Source organism: Triturus cristatus, chromosome 2_1, assembly GCF_964204655.1.
Source record: "Triturus cristatus chromosome 2_1, aTriCri1.1, whole genome shotgun sequence".
Lineage (NCBI taxonomy): Eukaryota > Metazoa > Chordata > Amphibia > Caudata > Salamandridae > Triturus > Triturus cristatus.
In genome coordinates this window covers 520,955,571-520,972,488 of record NC_140581.1, presented here as the reverse complement: position 1 = coordinate 520,972,488, position 16,918 = coordinate 520,955,571, and the positions used below count along the sequence as shown (strand labels likewise).

At 49.2% G+C, this 16,918-nt stretch overlaps 1 pseudogene; it reads right to left on the bottom strand.

The window, feature by feature from the left end:
- Nucleotides 1–294: 294 nt before the first annotated feature.
- Nucleotides 295–11,865, bottom strand: LOC146865587 (E3 ubiquitin-protein ligase MYLIP-like; annotated as a pseudogene).
- Between the last annotated feature and the right edge of the window lie 5,053 nt (nt 11,866–16,918).

The window sequence follows — 16,918 nt, the reverse complement described above, 5'->3', positions numbered from 1 at the left end:
CCCTCAGTGACAATGCATAAAGGTCCCTTTGGCAATGTACCCTGTAGCGGAAGGAATGTGGCCATAGGAAGAGAAAGGCAACACACTTTACCCGGTTCCTCAAGAAAGAGAAGGCTGGTGAGATTTGACCTCCATTCGGAACCAGATACACACCCGCCGGCTAATTATTTATGCTTCTGACTCTGGCTGATGCTGGAGTGACTATGTCACAGGTATTGGAGCATAACAGTGCAGTTCCTTTCAACAAAATACAGTATTTTAAGTCTCAAACTGGAGTGTATCCAGTTGCATTGTTCACATCAAAGTAAGTTTCTGCAAATTTGCGTGGGGCAGCAAGTAGACGTGCTGGTCAGGCTCTACATGAGATCGACACACAGGGTACAACTGTAACTGGACAGCACATCCTTCACAACACACCATGTGGCCACATGAGCAGAAGGCCAAATTGATTTCCTCTGTGCAGAAGACCATGCACAGCATGGCCTCCTTAAGCTTACGCAGCTTCTCCTGCAGGGCCTTGGTTTGGTGAAACTTGCAGTTCTCATAACTGTCACTGTTCAGACCATGCTCTGACGACATGAGGAGGGAGTTTGTGGCACTATGGTTAGTGCTGGGGACCAGATCCACAATGCCACCATTGTACAGTGCCCACAGGGCATAGTCGTACACCTTCTTTGAAGTCCCCCGGATGTCAAAGACATACTTATCCAAGATTAATATTTTCATTCAGGAACAAAGATGCCAAGTGTCCTTCAGGTCACTGCTGTACTGCATCATGACGACATTAGTTATGGTGTCACATCTGTAAAAGGCATGGGTCTCCATTATTGCTCTGTAGAGTCCACTTGCAGCCCGCTTGCTGATCATCTTGAAGAGGAGCACAATACTCATGCCAGTGTCCTTTGTGACAGTCAGGTAGATGCTCTTGCCAGACTGGGTCGCCATCTGGATTACTGGATATGTATTTCTGTTAACAGGGCTAAAATCTTCTTTACAGGCGGATATGCCTTCAGGTTCAGTGCCAATAATCAATTTCTACCATCTTCCAGCGCTTTGTGTTTTGCAGTGATGTGGTTTAAAGTGGCCATTAAAAGCTCCGTCCCACACAGCTCGAGTTAGCAGTACTTGGCAGTATTCTGGTTGTAATCCCCAACCTCCTTCTGTGCCAACAATGCATGGAACTCCACTGCCTGTTCCGAGGAGCACTGCAGATTGCCTGCCAATAGAGCCTCTTTTATGTGTAAGAAAATATGCCTGGGTCATGTAGTCTTCCCCGTTTGCTTTGGCGTTCACCTAAACCTCCATGACCACGGTGTCTGACCTCGTAACAAAGCACAGCATGGTGGGTATTGCCGCCAGGACTTCTCTCACATATGCTGCTGCCACACAGCGAATACGGTCTGCACCGACCTCAAGCATAAAGATCCCAACTAGTGCAGAGCTGGATTTTGTTCCAGTGTGTTCCATTGTCCCCTAAACACTGGCAGGCTGAAAGGCATGAGAGCTGAACAGCAACATCTCTAACATAGCCACCTCTTTTCTACTGCCATATTCTGCATTCCTGTGACTTGCCTCTGAGACCTGGCATACATGGAGGTTGAAATACAAACAAGCGTGGGAAACCATGCTTATTTTTTGCCACAAATTTGCGATTCTGTTGTGATTTTCAACCCCCCCCCACCCCCCAAATAGCTTTTTGGCCATTTCTCTTTTTTTTCACTCGGCTGTAGCTGAGCCCCAAGATGTCTGCCAACACTTCAAGGTTAAAGTGTTGACAGCACATCAGATCTCTGCACAAGATTGGGAGGATAAACAGAGGGTTTGGGTTCCTATATATACAAATTTGGTCTTCTTTTTAAAACTCTAAAACTACTGAAAGGATTTACACCAAATAACACAAAGGGTACTTTCTGAACCAAGATCTACCTTTCTGCCAAATTTGGTGCAATTCTATTGAGCCGTTCGGGCTGTGGTCGTGTCAAAAATCCATATGGGAATAAACATGGGAAACGCACTTTTATTGACCCCCCTGTTACCTGGCACCCACTTGCCGGGTCGCCCTCAAACTTTCCATGCACAACTAGAATCACTGGCATACCTTTTTTTTATTTCACGAAGATTCGTCACCCTGAACCAAAGATAAAGGCAAGTTAAAAAAACACTTTCCCTATGGAAATATGATCCAAACTATAGCTACCTACATTATATATATGTTAAAAAAAATAATATATATATATATATATATATAGTCACTGAAAAAAACATAGATTTCAGGGACGTTATAGTTAGTTGGACATTTCACTCGTACAAAACCAGTGAAATTCCACCGTTCTAGTTAGTTCAGCTAACTATAACTCGCGCCCCAGCAATGCACTGCTGATGACATCACATATTACATAATTCATGACATGGTCAGTGACATCACTGATGACATCACTGATTACATCTCAAATGACATAATTCATGACATCACTGATGACTTAATTCAAGGGAAAATCTGATGCACCTCTTCACACCCTAATATAACCTTTGATATAAACTTTGATATATATACACAAAAAAGCAGAGCACTCTGGGTAGTTCTCAAGTTTAGGTGGAAAGCAGCTCCTGTATAGAGCACTCTCAACACCAGTGACACTCTAGATCTTCTCACCTCAATTGTCTACTTTTCTAGCAAAGTCTTTAAGCATAGGATTAACACAGTGCAATCCACGCCGAGATAGGAAGGGACAAAGTATTTTGCCATTTCTGCAGCAAAGTCTTTAAGCATAGGACTTGCAAAGTTCTCTCCATGCCGAGCTGTAAAATGAAAAAAAGCTATTTGCCACTACAGGCACATTATTACAGCTTTGAATTGGTAAAATACCAACAAAACCAGCCTGAAATGAGTAAAAGCCATCCCTAACACAGTGTTTCGCTGTACTTAGAGCTCTTCAGAGAGGTATAGCTTTGTCCAGACACAAGGGAGCACACAGTATAAGTCAAAACAATACCCTTTTAGGCATAGACTAAGGCATACATTATTCAAAAAAGAAGCAGAGAACTGTGGGTAGTTCTCAGGTTTAGGTGGAAAGTAGCTCCTGTATAGAGCACTCTCAACCCCAGCGACACTCTAGATCTGCTCACCTCAAATGTCTGCTTTTCTATCAAAGTCTATAAGCATAGGATTAGCACAGTGCCATCCATGCCGAGATAGAGAGGGACAAAGTCTTTTGCCATTTCTACAGCAAAGTCTTTAAGCATAGGACTGGCACAGTTCTGTCCATGCCGAACTGTAAAATTACAAAAGCCATTTACCACTGCAGGCACAGTATTACAGCTTTGAATTGGTAAAATACCAACCAAGCCAACCTGAAATGACTAAACGCAACCCCTGGCACAGTGTTTAGCTCTACTTAAAGCTCTTCATAGAGGTATGGCTTTGTCCAGACACAAGGGAGCACTCAGTATAAGTCAAAACAATACCCTTTCAGGCATAGAGTGATGCATAAATTATGCAAAAAAGAAGCAGAGAACTCTGGGTAGTTCTCAAGTTCAGGTGGAAAGCAGCTCCTGTGTAGAGCACTCTCAACACCAGCAACACTGTAGATCTGCTCATCAGTGATGTCATTTGAGATGTCATCAGTGATATCACTTACCATGTCATGAGTTATATAATATGTGAGATCATAAGCAGTGCATTGCGGGGGTGTGAGTTATAGTTAACTCAGATAACCATAATGACCGTGTAACCTTTTTTTTCTTAAAGTGAATTCTTCAGTTTTTTTTAACTAGCAGTCATATTTGTAGAGTGGTGGGGAAAGGGTGCAGGGCCTCTGACCAGCCCTCAGGAATTCCACTCTGCAGGACTTACAGGAGTTACCAAGAGGGCTTCTTGGCTCCCAATGTCCCTCCGGAGCCAAGGGGACTTTATCCCCCAACTAGTAGTGCGCCGGGAGGCACGTTTGCAGACTGGTGGAGAAAGGGGTTGTTGCCTCTCACTACTTCTTGGCAATCCTGCTGTGTGGGACATCTACTGGAGGTAACAGGAGGGGTAGTTGGCTCCCAAAGACGTTCTTGGGGGCCAACTACCTCTCCTATTACCTCCAGTAAGTCCCATACAGCAGGACGGCTGAGATCTGATAGCAGGGCATGCCCCCTTTCTAGACCAGTCTGCAAACAATCCTCCTGGTGCACTACTTCTAGGGGGGTGAAGTCCACTTGGCTATTGAGGGTCCTTGGGGGTCAACTACCCATCCTGTTCCCTCCAGCAAGTCCCACACAGTGGGTTCGCTGACAGGTTTTTGGTGGCATGCCATTTTCCCCACCCCTCTGTAAACGCGCCTTCCTGCACACTACTAGTTGGGGTATGAAGTCCTCTTGGGTCTTGAGTGTCCTTGGGGGCAAACTAGCCCTCTTGTTACCTCCAGTGTGACACACACAGCTGGATTGCTTAGCGGTGGTCGGAGACCACGCCCCCTTTCTCCACCACTCTGCAAACATGCCTCCTAGCGTACTACTGGTTGCGGGAAATAGTCCACTTTGGTCCTGAGGCCCTCAGGAGCAAAGTAGAATTATTATCACAATCAGAAGCGTGCCAGGAGGTGCAGAGAAAGGGGGCATTGCCTTCAATTACTCCCAGCAATCCCCTGGCTTGGGACTTACTGGAGGTAACAATAGGTCTAGTTGGTCCCCAAACACCTTCAGCATTCAAGAGGATTTAATTCCCCAACTACCACTGCAGCCAGGAGGCGTGTTTGCAGGGTGATGGTAAAAGGGGAATGGCCCCTTGTGACTTGCTGGAGTTTTTTAAAAATATTTTTTGGGGGGAAGAGGGGCTGCATAGCCCCCATCGCCCGCAGCCAGTCTTTTTTTTAAATGGGAAGAGGGTCCGCACGTGCTCCCTCCCCAGGCATTTTTACTGCTCTCGCTTCCATAAAGCGGAGCAGATTTTGCTATGGCTTGGCTTGAGCAGTGCTCCCACCAAGCCATAGGAAACTGCAAGGTCAGGGGGATGAGCACCCTGGGACATTGTTGGAGCCGGCCCTGGAGGGTAGCGGTCCCCAGGGCCATGGAGGGGTCCTGGAAGGGGTCCATGCAGCCCCCTCCTATCATCTGTATTCTGCAACAGACCCCCTTCATTACTTCATTTGTGCCCTGGGGAGTGCGTGGGGGTGGACCCCCACGCATTGTTTTGAGTAGAGCCCCTGGGGAGGTGGTGGTCCCCAGGGCTGCGGTTGGACCGCGTGGCCCCTCCACTATTCAGTATACAAGCCCTGGGGAGGTGGAGGTCCCTGGGGCTAAGTGGGGGGGCCAGAGCTCCCACCGCACATGTTAATTTACTACACCCTCAGGGAGGTGGAGGTCCCTGGGACTGAGAGGGGGTCCAATATATTAGCCCGGGGAGGTGGCAGTCCCTGGGGCTGCAGGGGAGACCGCGTGGCACCCCCTGCATTTCAGTCAATTATCCCTGGGGAGGAGACAGTCCCAGGGGTTTTGGGGGCCCCCGCATTATTGTTTCTAATTGCCCCCGGGACCTGGTCCAACCGGGGGCCTAGTTAAACAAAGCTTGGCAACCCGTGCTTTGTTTATTTATAATTTGTCAGCCGGATTTGTGGATCCTGTGCAACTCCTGCCCAATTTGTTTTTAAAACAAATGCTTTTTTGGCCCTGGTGACTCCCTTTGGGACCCCCCAAAAGGTCCATGGGGTAAGGGTGTTTCTACCCCACCCCCTTATCTTTTAAAAAAAGTTTTTTATTATGACTCGGTTCAACCGATTCACAAGATGGCTGACAACACTTCCTGGATTGAGGTGTTGGCAGCCAATCAGATCTCAGGCATGAGATCAGAAGAGGTCATTTATCCACCACGGCCACAGTTGTATATCTGAGAAATCTTTAGATTTCTCAGGAACTACTGAACTGATTAACACCATTTAACAAAAAGAGTACTTTCTGAGCCAGGACCTTCCTTCTTGCCAAATTTGGTGTAATTCTGTTCTGCAGTTTGGGCTGTAACTGTGTATAAAGTATCCTATGGAAATCATCCTAGATAAAAAGCTCTTTGAGACCCCCACCTTTTTCTCACCCACCGCTTGATGTATCATCCCGAAATTTTCAAGACAGGAGCTGAAGGGAGCGTCAAATTAGTTTTCTAAAAGTTGGCAAATCAAAAACAGCTTTATAATAGAAAACAGGTCCCAACTATAACTACCTACTGGCGGTTGCAGGTAGGAAGTTATAGTTAGGATGCAGTTTCCATAGGAAGAGCATTTTTTGTTTTGTCAATAACTTTTGCATCGTTTGACGAATCTTCATGACATTTTTCAAAACTCGTTTAATGCTTACTGCGGCTGCTGTCTTTAAAGTTTCGGGATGATCCGCCAAGCGCAGGCCGAGAAAAAGAGGGGGTCCCAAAATAAATTTTCCCAATGTTCATTTTCATTGGAAATTTTAAACAAGGCTACAGCCCGAACTGCAGAATGGAATTACACCAAATTTGGCAGAAAGGCAGCTGTCCAGAAATCTGTTCAGTGGTTTCAGAGTTATTTAAAGAAATTTGCAGTTCTATATATAGGGACACGGTGGATCAGTGATCCCTCCAAATCTCATGCTGAGATCTGATTGGCTGCCTACACTTCGTAATCAGGAAGTGTTGGCAGCCATCCTGTGACTCGGTTGAACCAAGTAACAAGAAAAAGCAATTAAAAAAAGAGGTACCCAGTGTAAATACACTGACCCCCTAGTGCTCTTGGGGGTTGGAGGTCCCACAGGGACAATGCAAATCCTGAAAAGTAATTTAGCAATTTTTGCAGGGATTGCACTGAATCTGTGATTCCTGCCGAAAAAGAAAAAAGAAATGAAGTGCGGGCACCTGCGCTTCGTTAATTATCGCCCTTGGGGGCATTATGCAGAAAAAGAGGGGGCACATGGGCCCCCCTCCTGGGGCCTATTATGCTCCAGGTACCACCACCTCCCTGGGGCTTATGTCTTTATGAATGGGGGAGTCTCTCAGACCCTCCCAACCCCTGGGGCTTTATTGTAAATAAATGCAGGGAGGCCGCAAAGACCCCCGCAGCCCTGGGGGTGGCCCCCACCCCAGGGCAAATAGAAAGAAAGGAAGGGGGCCACGCAGCCCCACTCCTGGAGCCAACATGGCCCTGGGGACCACCACATGCCAAGGCCGGTTCCTGCTAAATCCTGGGGTACTTAACCCTGGGACACTGCAGTTTGCTATGGCTTGGCGGGAGCATTACCACTCCCACCAAGCCATTGCAAACGCTGCTTCACTTCTTGTAAGAGGAAATTCTCTTGCTTACTAGAAGCGGAGCAGAATTGCTTTTGGACACAGAGAGCTCCGTGTTTAGCAGCTCCCTCTGTCCAAAAGCAATGCCCGCTCCTGCAGGATGCGGGGATCTGGCAGGGACCACAGGGGCCTTCAGGCTCCCCCCTGCAATCCCCAACATGAGAAACTGGGTGCCCTGGGTGGGACCAGGATACCCAATAGTGTGGACATGTCCCAGGAGATGGGGTCCCTGGTGCTAAAATCATCCTGGGAGGGGGGGCCACACGGCAGGTGAATTTGTCAGTGACAACATTAACATTTGTGAAAAATTCTGTTCATGTTGGAGGAGACCATATGGAGGAGGATTTTGGGTAGAAGAGCAGGTCAGAGGCATGGTGGACGGTCGCAGCTCCAACATGAAGAGACAGTCTTCACTGTAGCTTTGTGTTGGTTGATTGTTGCAGACGGTCACTGACAGCATGAAGTGCAGGTCTCACATATGCCAGCCATCATGAACAGTTGCTATCGGCACCCAGAACAGGTCTCACCGAAGCTTTGCGTTGATGGTCATCATGAGTGGTAGAGTTTTGGTGTGAACTGACCTGTTTGAGGGTCCAGGGCCTGAGGGGGCACCTCTTGTGAATAGGATTCACCCTCTCAGAAGCCAGCAGCAGGGCTCATGCAAGTTCAGGCATGTTCAGTTTGTGTTGGGTAGCTGAGCAGTTACATGGAGGCCTCTGGAAGCCTGCTGTATCCCTGTAGCTCACACAAGAGGTCAGCCAAATTACTGATGGGGTCACTCTGGGGAGCCTGTTTTCAAGGCAAGCAGGTCCAACCTTCCTTCTTCAGACAGCAATGCAGTCCTTCAAGCAACAGGGAAGTCCTTCTGAATCGTCCACAGGACAGGTCCAGGAGTGCTCTGATGAGTGGTTCTGGTGGTACCATGTTTATACCTGGTACCATCCTTTGCGTGGGGGAATTCCATGACCTACCTCCAAAGCTGGCTCTGTCCAGTTCTTCCCCTTTCCACAGCTGTGCCTCCAAACTGTCTCAGATGGCAAAGGTACGGGCAGGCCTGGTTTCAGGTTCCTTTGTATATGCTGAGGGCAAGATCCATTAAATGTAATCAAGGCAGGGTACAGCTCCACCCCAGCAATTCTATCAGGAAGATCCTCTACCAGCTACAGTCAGGTCCCATTGTTTACTGTCTGGACCCAATATACATTCCTGATGGGAGAACTATTAACATTCCAAGGTAGCTGAAAACTTTTAGAAAGGCCCAAGAAACTTTAGGCAGGAAAATGACAAAAGTGGAATTTTGAATATTGTGATCTAAAATCTGATTGTACCATTAAAGAAGATTATACATTATGATCATTTGAGTGTAAACAGTGTATCTCTATGTGTCCAAATCTGAAGTTAGCACTTATTTTTTTTTTTTTTTTTTAAACTTTGTTTATTAGATTTTACAACCAACACAGCAATAGCAATCATGGCATAGAGTACTGAGGTAGCATTCGTCATAGATATATACATATAATGCGTGCAGGTATACAACATTACAGTGAGCATGACATTCTGTTTTTCTCCACGGTACATGACCGGGACTGCAGAGGCCCCTCCCAGCTTGCACCCCCCTCCCCCTGGCTAATTCGTGGTCCCCCATACAGTAGGTCTACCGTGTGCCGTCTCCCAAAGCTCATGCCTATAAATCTCCCCCCCAGTCAGCCCACAAGCATTAACAATCGACTGGACACGTGCAGCCGATTCCATGGCCTCGTCCACCCCTCCTCCCCAGTATACATGTCTGCCGTCTACAGAGCCGCGCCCCCTTGCGGGAGCTCAAGCAAGTAGCATGTTAACGGTGCCCAAATGTCGCGAGGCCTAGAGGCTCTGGGCAAGAGCTCCGAATATATTATAGCTTGCTCCTGGCAAAACACCAAATCCGTAATCCACTCCTTAAACTTCGGGGCCCGCCCCCGTCCCCACCGGCAGGCCACCCTCCTCTTAGCCATCAGGAGCGCCACAGCGACATACCTCCGGTGTGCTACCTGGATCTTGTCAACACCCCCCAACAATGCCATCAGGGGCGCTGGCTCCACAACCGTATGTGTCATCTGTGACACTGCCTCAAACACCTGTCTCCAGTACTGCTGCACCCCTGGACACTCCCACGCCAGATGCAGGAAATCCGCCGCCGGCGCCGCACACCTGTCGCAACAGTCTGAGTCACGTAGGTGAAATCGGTGCAACTTGGCCGGTGTGTAGTATAATCTGTGTAAGTATTTATAGTGTATCATGCGAAGTCTACTGCTGGCTACGACCCTCTCAGTTTGCTGGCAGCAAAATTCCCACTGATCGTCTGGGATTGCTATCCCTAACTCTTGTTCCCATTTCGCTCTGGAGCCCGGATCCCCATACTCCCTCTGCGTGTGAACCGTTCTGTAAATCAATTAGACAAGTCGTGCGGTCGAGGTGCTTTTGAGCATCACCTGCAGCGGGGTCAGCGCGCCCGGCTCCTCCGGGAAAGCTGGTGTGAGTGTACGTATACCTTCTCTCAGCCTGACATATAGAAATCTATCCAGTGGGGTCTGCGGTATCCCCTGCATCATCTGCTTGGCTGACTGGAATTTCCCTCCCTCATAGAGATCCCCCACGTCCTAATGCGTGCACGGTCTCGGAACCGACGGAACAACGTCTCCTGCAGCAGAGGCATAGCCGGATGGTACGTAAGCGGCAGGGCGTGCGCATACAGCATGGGAGCGCTTATAAGCTGCCCAATCCTGCGCCAGGCATCCGTCGTACAAGTGACTGTTGTAGGGCTCGTGTCTCTGGGTGTCGTAGGTATAAAGATCGCGCCGTCCAATGGTATCGGGTGGGCCAACCAGTGCTCTGCAGCCACCTGTGGCATGTATTTGGGCTGCGCCACCCAGCACCAAGCATAGTGAGCCTGCGCACTGAGATAAGACAACTCTAGATCCGGTATCCCAAACCCACCATGTGCATAAGGTCTCGTAAGGACATGCCACCACAGTCGCGGCTGCCGGCCCCCCCAGACCAAGCGCGTCAGCTCCGACCTAAGCGTACTAAAAAAATGTTTCCCTGGATAGAAGGGGATGTTAAGAAAAAGGTAGAGCAGTTTGGGCAGAATCACCATTTTGATCAGCGACACCCTACCCGCCATTGACAGCGGCAGGGCGAACCAACGTGTTACACAGTCCGTTATCCGCCCCATCGCGGTGCCGTTATTCAACCGCATTAGTTCATCCCTATCTCTAGTCACCCGCACCCCAAGATAGCGCAATTCCTCATCACACCATTCCAGGGGGTAGTCTAGCTCAAATTTATTGGGTCGCCCCCGTCAGCGGAAATACGCACGTCTTGCCCCAGTTGATGCCAATGCCAGATAACCTCTCGAACACAATAAACTCTCTCAGAACCGGATTCAGGTTCTCCTTTGGGTTCCGAATATACAACGTAATATCGTCAGCGTATAGCGAGATCAGAATCTGCCGTAGATTACACCTCAGCGCTCGTTCTCTGTGATGCTGCCGCAGCTTGGCCGCCAGCGGCTCCGTTACTATTGCGAAAAGCAGAGGAGAAAGTGGACACCCCTGTCTAGTACCTCTCGTGATCGATATGGGGGGCGATGTACGTCCATTAATCATCACTCTGGCTACTGGTCGAGTATATATTAACCGGATCCAGGAGAGGAACAAGGGCGGGAACCCCATGCGCCCCATCTCCCCGAAGACGTAGTCCCATTCTACCGAATCGAACGCCTTTGTGGCATCAAGGAAGACCGCCGCTGGCAGCAATTCCGGTGAGACATTATTAAGGATTGCAAATAGCGTTTGGAGGTTATGGGACGTAGTCCGGCCTGGCACGAAGCCCGACTGGTCTGGGAGAATCAATTTATCGAGTAGGAGACTCAGGCGATTGGCAATCAACTTAGCCTGAATTTTGGCATCGCAATTCAGCAGAGAGAGCGGTCTATAAGAGTCGCACAAGCGGCGGCTTCCCCGGCTTCAGCAGTGAGATCATAATCGCCTCCCTCATGGACGCCGGTAGTGAGCCCTCCTCTAGCGATTCCACATACACCTCCCACAGTACCGGGGCCATTATGTCAATGTAAGTTTTATAAAACTCAATGGGAATACCGTCCATACCCACCGCTTTACCCGACTTCATACCCATAATTGCTTCTCGCACTTCATCCAGTTCAAAGGGCACACACAAGAATTCCCTCTGTCTATCGCTGAGCCAGCCCAACGCGACCTCTCCCAGGAAACCCTCCAAATCCAACCCGTCATGTCTGCGGGAGGAGTACAACTGTTTATAATGCTGTGTAAATACCTGCAGTATAGAAGCCAAGTCTCTGGAGAGTTCCCCCCCTCATCCTCCACCTCAAGGATGCAGTTGGAGCCTCTAGGTGTCCTGATCAGGTTTGCCAATATCTTCCCTGGCCTGTCTCCCTCCCCGTAGCTACGGGCCTTCCAGTACTTCCCTCGAAAGCGCGTTTCCATCTCCGCCGTGGAGATATACTCCGTAAGCTTATCCCGGAATCGCACCTGCGCCTCGCTAGACTCTGCCTGCACCATCTCAGCTTCCAATCCGCGCAGCTCCCCCTCCAGCCGTCCCAGCGTACGAAGTATATCGCGGAGCACACCATGCCCCTTGGATATGCAAATCCCTCAGATCGTCACCTTAAAGGCCTCCCATATAATCTCCACACTATCCACCAATCCTTTATTGTGACTGAAAAAATCCTGCACCTCCTCCCCCAACTCTTCTCGGAACACCTCGTCGAGCAGCATAGAGGCTTGCATCCTCCAGCTACTTCGCGGTACCTGCAAGTCCGGTGACGACAATGTAAGTTTCACTGGGGTATGATCCGAGTATGTTCTCGCCAGGTGTTGCACTTGGGTCATCGCTGGCCCCAAGTTCCTAGATACCAACCAGTAATCTAAACGCGACCAAGAGTTCGCACGGGAAGTGAAATGCGACCCCACACGCAGTGTGGCGTGTAAATGTCGCCAGGCGTCCAAAAGTTGGTAAGTTTTCATGGTGTCCCCAATTATTCCGGCCGCTCTAGTAAAATGGTGCGGAGCAATATGTGACATTGAAGTCCCCCCCCATATTATGTGCTGGGAGTCTACTTCCAAAATCTTAGCCCATAAGGGAGAAAAAAAAACGGGGTCATCTACATTAGGCCCATAACAGCATGCCAGAGTCACCGAGGTGGACCCCAATCGTCCCCACACGAGACAAAAGCGGCCCTGTGGATCCACCAGCTGTCCCCCGACCTGAAAAGGCACTTGTTTCTTTATTAATATGGCTGTGCCTCATGCATATGAGGAATATGAGGAGAAGACTCTGTGAGCCGCCCATGCGTAAGCGAATTGGCCCTGACCCAGGGGGGAGAAATGCGTTTCCTGCAACATAGCAATGTGTGTGTGGTGCCTGTCCAAGTAGGCTAGCACTTGCCTCCGCATGCGCACATCTCCCAGGCCCCTAACATTCCATGTAAGCATATTCAAATTATTAGCACCTCCCTCAGCCATACCTCTCAGTGGTGCATGTTCCCAGCGTAGTCTACCATCCCACTTCCAATTGCGCAGAGTGTCCTGCATACCCGCGGATGTTTCCATTTATAATGCACCCTATTCGTACCATTAGCATGCCCCTCCTCACCAATAAGAGAGTAAAACCTGCATAAGTTCACAACCCCCGAAACTTGCCCTCCCCCCACCCACTGGAGCACCCCCAACTTGCCAGCAAATTGTACCCTCCCTGTCCCGCCCATCCTCCCCAACTTAACCATTGTTAGTGCAGTACTCCCGCGCCACACGTGGAAGTGTATCCTGGGGTAATGCCCGCTGGGGGCCGCAATAGGTGGTCACACAAATTCCTCCTACCCCTCCGAGTCCCCCGCCCAACGGCAGGACCCCAAGGAGCCAGAGGTTCCCGGAGGGGTCAGATAACGAACCCCAACCCTCCGTCAGACATCCCCGCACACCAGCCCGCCCCAGCCCCAGAACCTGATTGTATCAGCATTGGTGCAATGTCCAGTCCCCACAGCTAGCCAAGGCCTCAGGATGTTGGTCAGGCCTCGTAGTTGCTGCGCCTGTTTGCCTCTCCATGCTGCGTGGGACCCCGACCTTCTCCTCCACGCCCCAAGGTCTTCACCTTCTTGAGGAAGTCCTCCACCTGAGCAGGCGATGTGAAGAAATGTTGCTTGCCCTGATGAGTGATTCGGAGCTTCGCAGGATACAACAGTGCATAGTCAATTTGCGCTCTCCGAAGCTTGGCCTTAACGTCCATAAATTTACGACGTGCCTCCTGCACCATTGGCGTGAAGTCGGGGTAGATCGTAAAGGAGTTGCCTTCATATGACAGGGTGGGCTTTCCCCTCGCTACTCTCAAGGCTGCGTCTCTGTCTCTGTAATTTAGCAGTCTTGCTATGATAGGGCGGGGGCTCGCCCCCGGCTGTGGTCTGGGCCCCAATGACTGATGGGCTCTCTCCACTATAAATTGTCTCGACAGCGCATCTTCTCCTATAGTGGCCAGCAACATCCGTTCAACATATAGTTCCATCTTCCCGGTGTTGGTGGACTCCGGAATACCTAAAACGCAGATATTATTTCGCCGACTTCGTGCTTCTAAGTCCTCGTTCTTCGCCGCAATGATGCGCAGGAGGTTGTCCATGCGCGCGAGTTGTGTGCCATGCTTTGCAGTAGTATCTTCCGTCGTAGAAATGCGCTGCTCGGCCTCCTGGATTCTGGTCTCGTGCCCCTGCAACTTGTGAACTATGTTATCCATCCTAGACGACATATGTTCCACTTTCTCCACCACAGTGATAAACCCTTGCCGGATCTCCTGCAGTATGCTCTGAGTATCCGCAGTCGGGATTGCGCCATTCTCTTGCCCCTCCTGCTGACTCCTCGGGGGTTGACCGGCCTAACTTGGTGGGCCACCGCGTTTCGGCGCCTCGAAACTCAATTTCGACTGCTTAGTGTCCATTTTGCCCATATCTCCACTATCAAAGCGATGCGGTTGGGGAGAAACACCTCACTCTCTGCACCTCCGGCGTGCCTGACGCAATTGCGCCCGCACCTCGACCACCAAGCACTGCTTTCCAGCTCTCCGTCAGCCTCCACCCAGTGGATCCCCACTTCTTGCTGTATTCGCTGTCTCCGCGCTTCACCCTGGGGGGTGGCGTACATGCACCAATCTCAGCCGGTCACTGCAGACCCCAGAAGCGATCCGCCTCCTTTTTCCCCAGCCAGCAGCAGCTGCCCACCTATCCCACCGCCGTGGAACTCCGACCACCGCGTCCGACGATATCAGGGGGGTGAAGAGGCAGCGCCTCGAACTCCAAGCACTGCCCTGGCCGGCGTCCCGGTCAATGCACTGTGGGCCGCTTCCTGCCTTCCTCCCTAGTGGGTCTCGGTGGTGCTCCCCCTTGGCAATTTCTGTTCGTTACTTGCCCAGTGTGTGCGCGCTCCCAGCTCCATCCAGCGTCTCACCACAGCTCCCAACAGGAAGGAGTCGCCAGTAGGCCCTACTGTCCAGGCCGATCCCAGGCCACTCAGGGGGGGGGGCCGCGAAGTCTCCCCGCCGCTCCCCCGCGCTGCCCACGACTCACCGTAGGCACCGTCAGCTCCGTGTGCGCTTCTCACCCCCAATGCTCCTCCTTGTTGCTGCCACCAATAGCCGTCCCGTTGCTGCTCAGGCCGCCCCTACACCACTCCAGGCCGCCTCCGACTATCGCCCTGTGCCGCTGTCTCCTCCCGGTCGCACGTTCAGCGTCGGATTTCTCTGGCTCTCGAAATCCGATCTTCACCAAATCTTTATCGAGTGTGCCCCATACCTCTGTGAGTCCAGGGGCACCGGAGCCGGCGATGTCCTCGGCGTTGGGGAAGGATTATGACAGGATATTCCCTCCAGGAAACGGGAGCCTCGCTACAGCGCAGCCATTCCGTCAGTGCGCCACCTAGTGCCCCCAAGTTAGCACTTATTAAACATAATAAGGCAACCCAGAGTTAGTCCACAGGAGAGACAAGCCTTAAAACAGTGAAAAACAACTTGAAAAAGCTTTTCACTGTCAGAACATGAACAACTTAAACACACATGTCCTAATTTTTAAATCCCATGTGCCCTTCCCTAGGGTTGGTTAGTGCCTACATTATGGATGACTTATAAGTATGAAAAAGGAAGGTTTGGGCTGGCAAGAGGTTTGTGATGTGTATGTTAGATATGTAATAATTCTCCTTCATCTGAGTGTTTTTGTGCATTTTTGGATATATTGATGTTTTTTATCTCCAGAGAGAGGAGAACAGCATTAGGCCTACACCATTGTGCATCACATTTTCCTGCTGTAAGGTATGTGGAATGAGTTATTTTGAAGAAACGATCAATCTATCTTTACTTTTGATATGCGTCTCAGACTGGGTGAGCCCGGTCACTAGGTTAAACAGGCAAATTATTAAGGAATGAATGAGCAAAGCTCTTGATCAAAAAAATCCCTGGATTAGGTATATAAAGGAACTGAATAGTGATGGTGGCCGAGGTGAAATATCTACAAAACATAGTACACAAAATAAAGATAAACTATGGGTGAGGAGTGCTTTTAAGGATTTTAGACAAGTCTGCAGGGATTCAGCAGAACTAAGTAAGCAAAGATGATTTTATATTTCGAAGCTACTGATGGAATGGAACCATATTTGCCAGTAGTGAGTAATAAATGCAAAAGAACATTATTAACTAGATTTTGAATGGGTAGTTTGCAAATTGTGCAATCTTTCCACAGCGGTTGGCATACTAATGGTTCCATAAGTGTATGTCCTTGTGGCCAAATATCAGTTAATTCCATGATGCACTTTATGTACTTCTGTAAATTTAATAAACCACCTTCACAAATGCATTTAGTTCCACTGCTAAGAGCCAATTTGTTTTATAGTTCAAAGTCTGTGTTTTTGTTCTGAAAACTAACATCTACGCCACTAGCTTGTTATACTATGGGCTCTCTTTAAAAAATGTTCTTAAAAGTAGAAAATTAATTATGGCTCAACCATACATTTCTACAGTTCACATAAAGGAACTATATTTTACATGTATGCTGTGTAGGATGTATTTGGTAAGACTAATTGGTCTGATTATTCATGCATTTTTATTTCTATATGCGGTGTTTTTATGGCTTTTAGCAACACGAAATGTACTTCAGTTTGAATTAAAAACTATTTGCTCTTGTCACACTGTCCTCAAACAGCACACCTCGTCCCTTTTAAACATAGGCATTCATCCCTCACATTTTTCATCACCAAACAGCAACTTTGTAACACCCAAAGCCAGTGTACTGTTCATGCAGTACAAGATTATTTCCATCAAAACATCCTTCATTGTGCTTCAGAAAATGTTCAAGCTACATCTTCAAGCACCATCTTCAGCTATTTCTGAGTTACTTAGATCTATCAGCATATTTTGCCCATTATCTTTATCATTGTATAAGGAGGGATTTCCCCAGATCATCCTCTGGGATAGGGACAGTCTTCATGGAACTGTTTTGGAACAGCTGACTTGTCTGCCATGTTGAAGGATAGCTGACACTTCCCAAAGAAATTAATTCCAACAGACAGACAGGCAGTCTTAAAC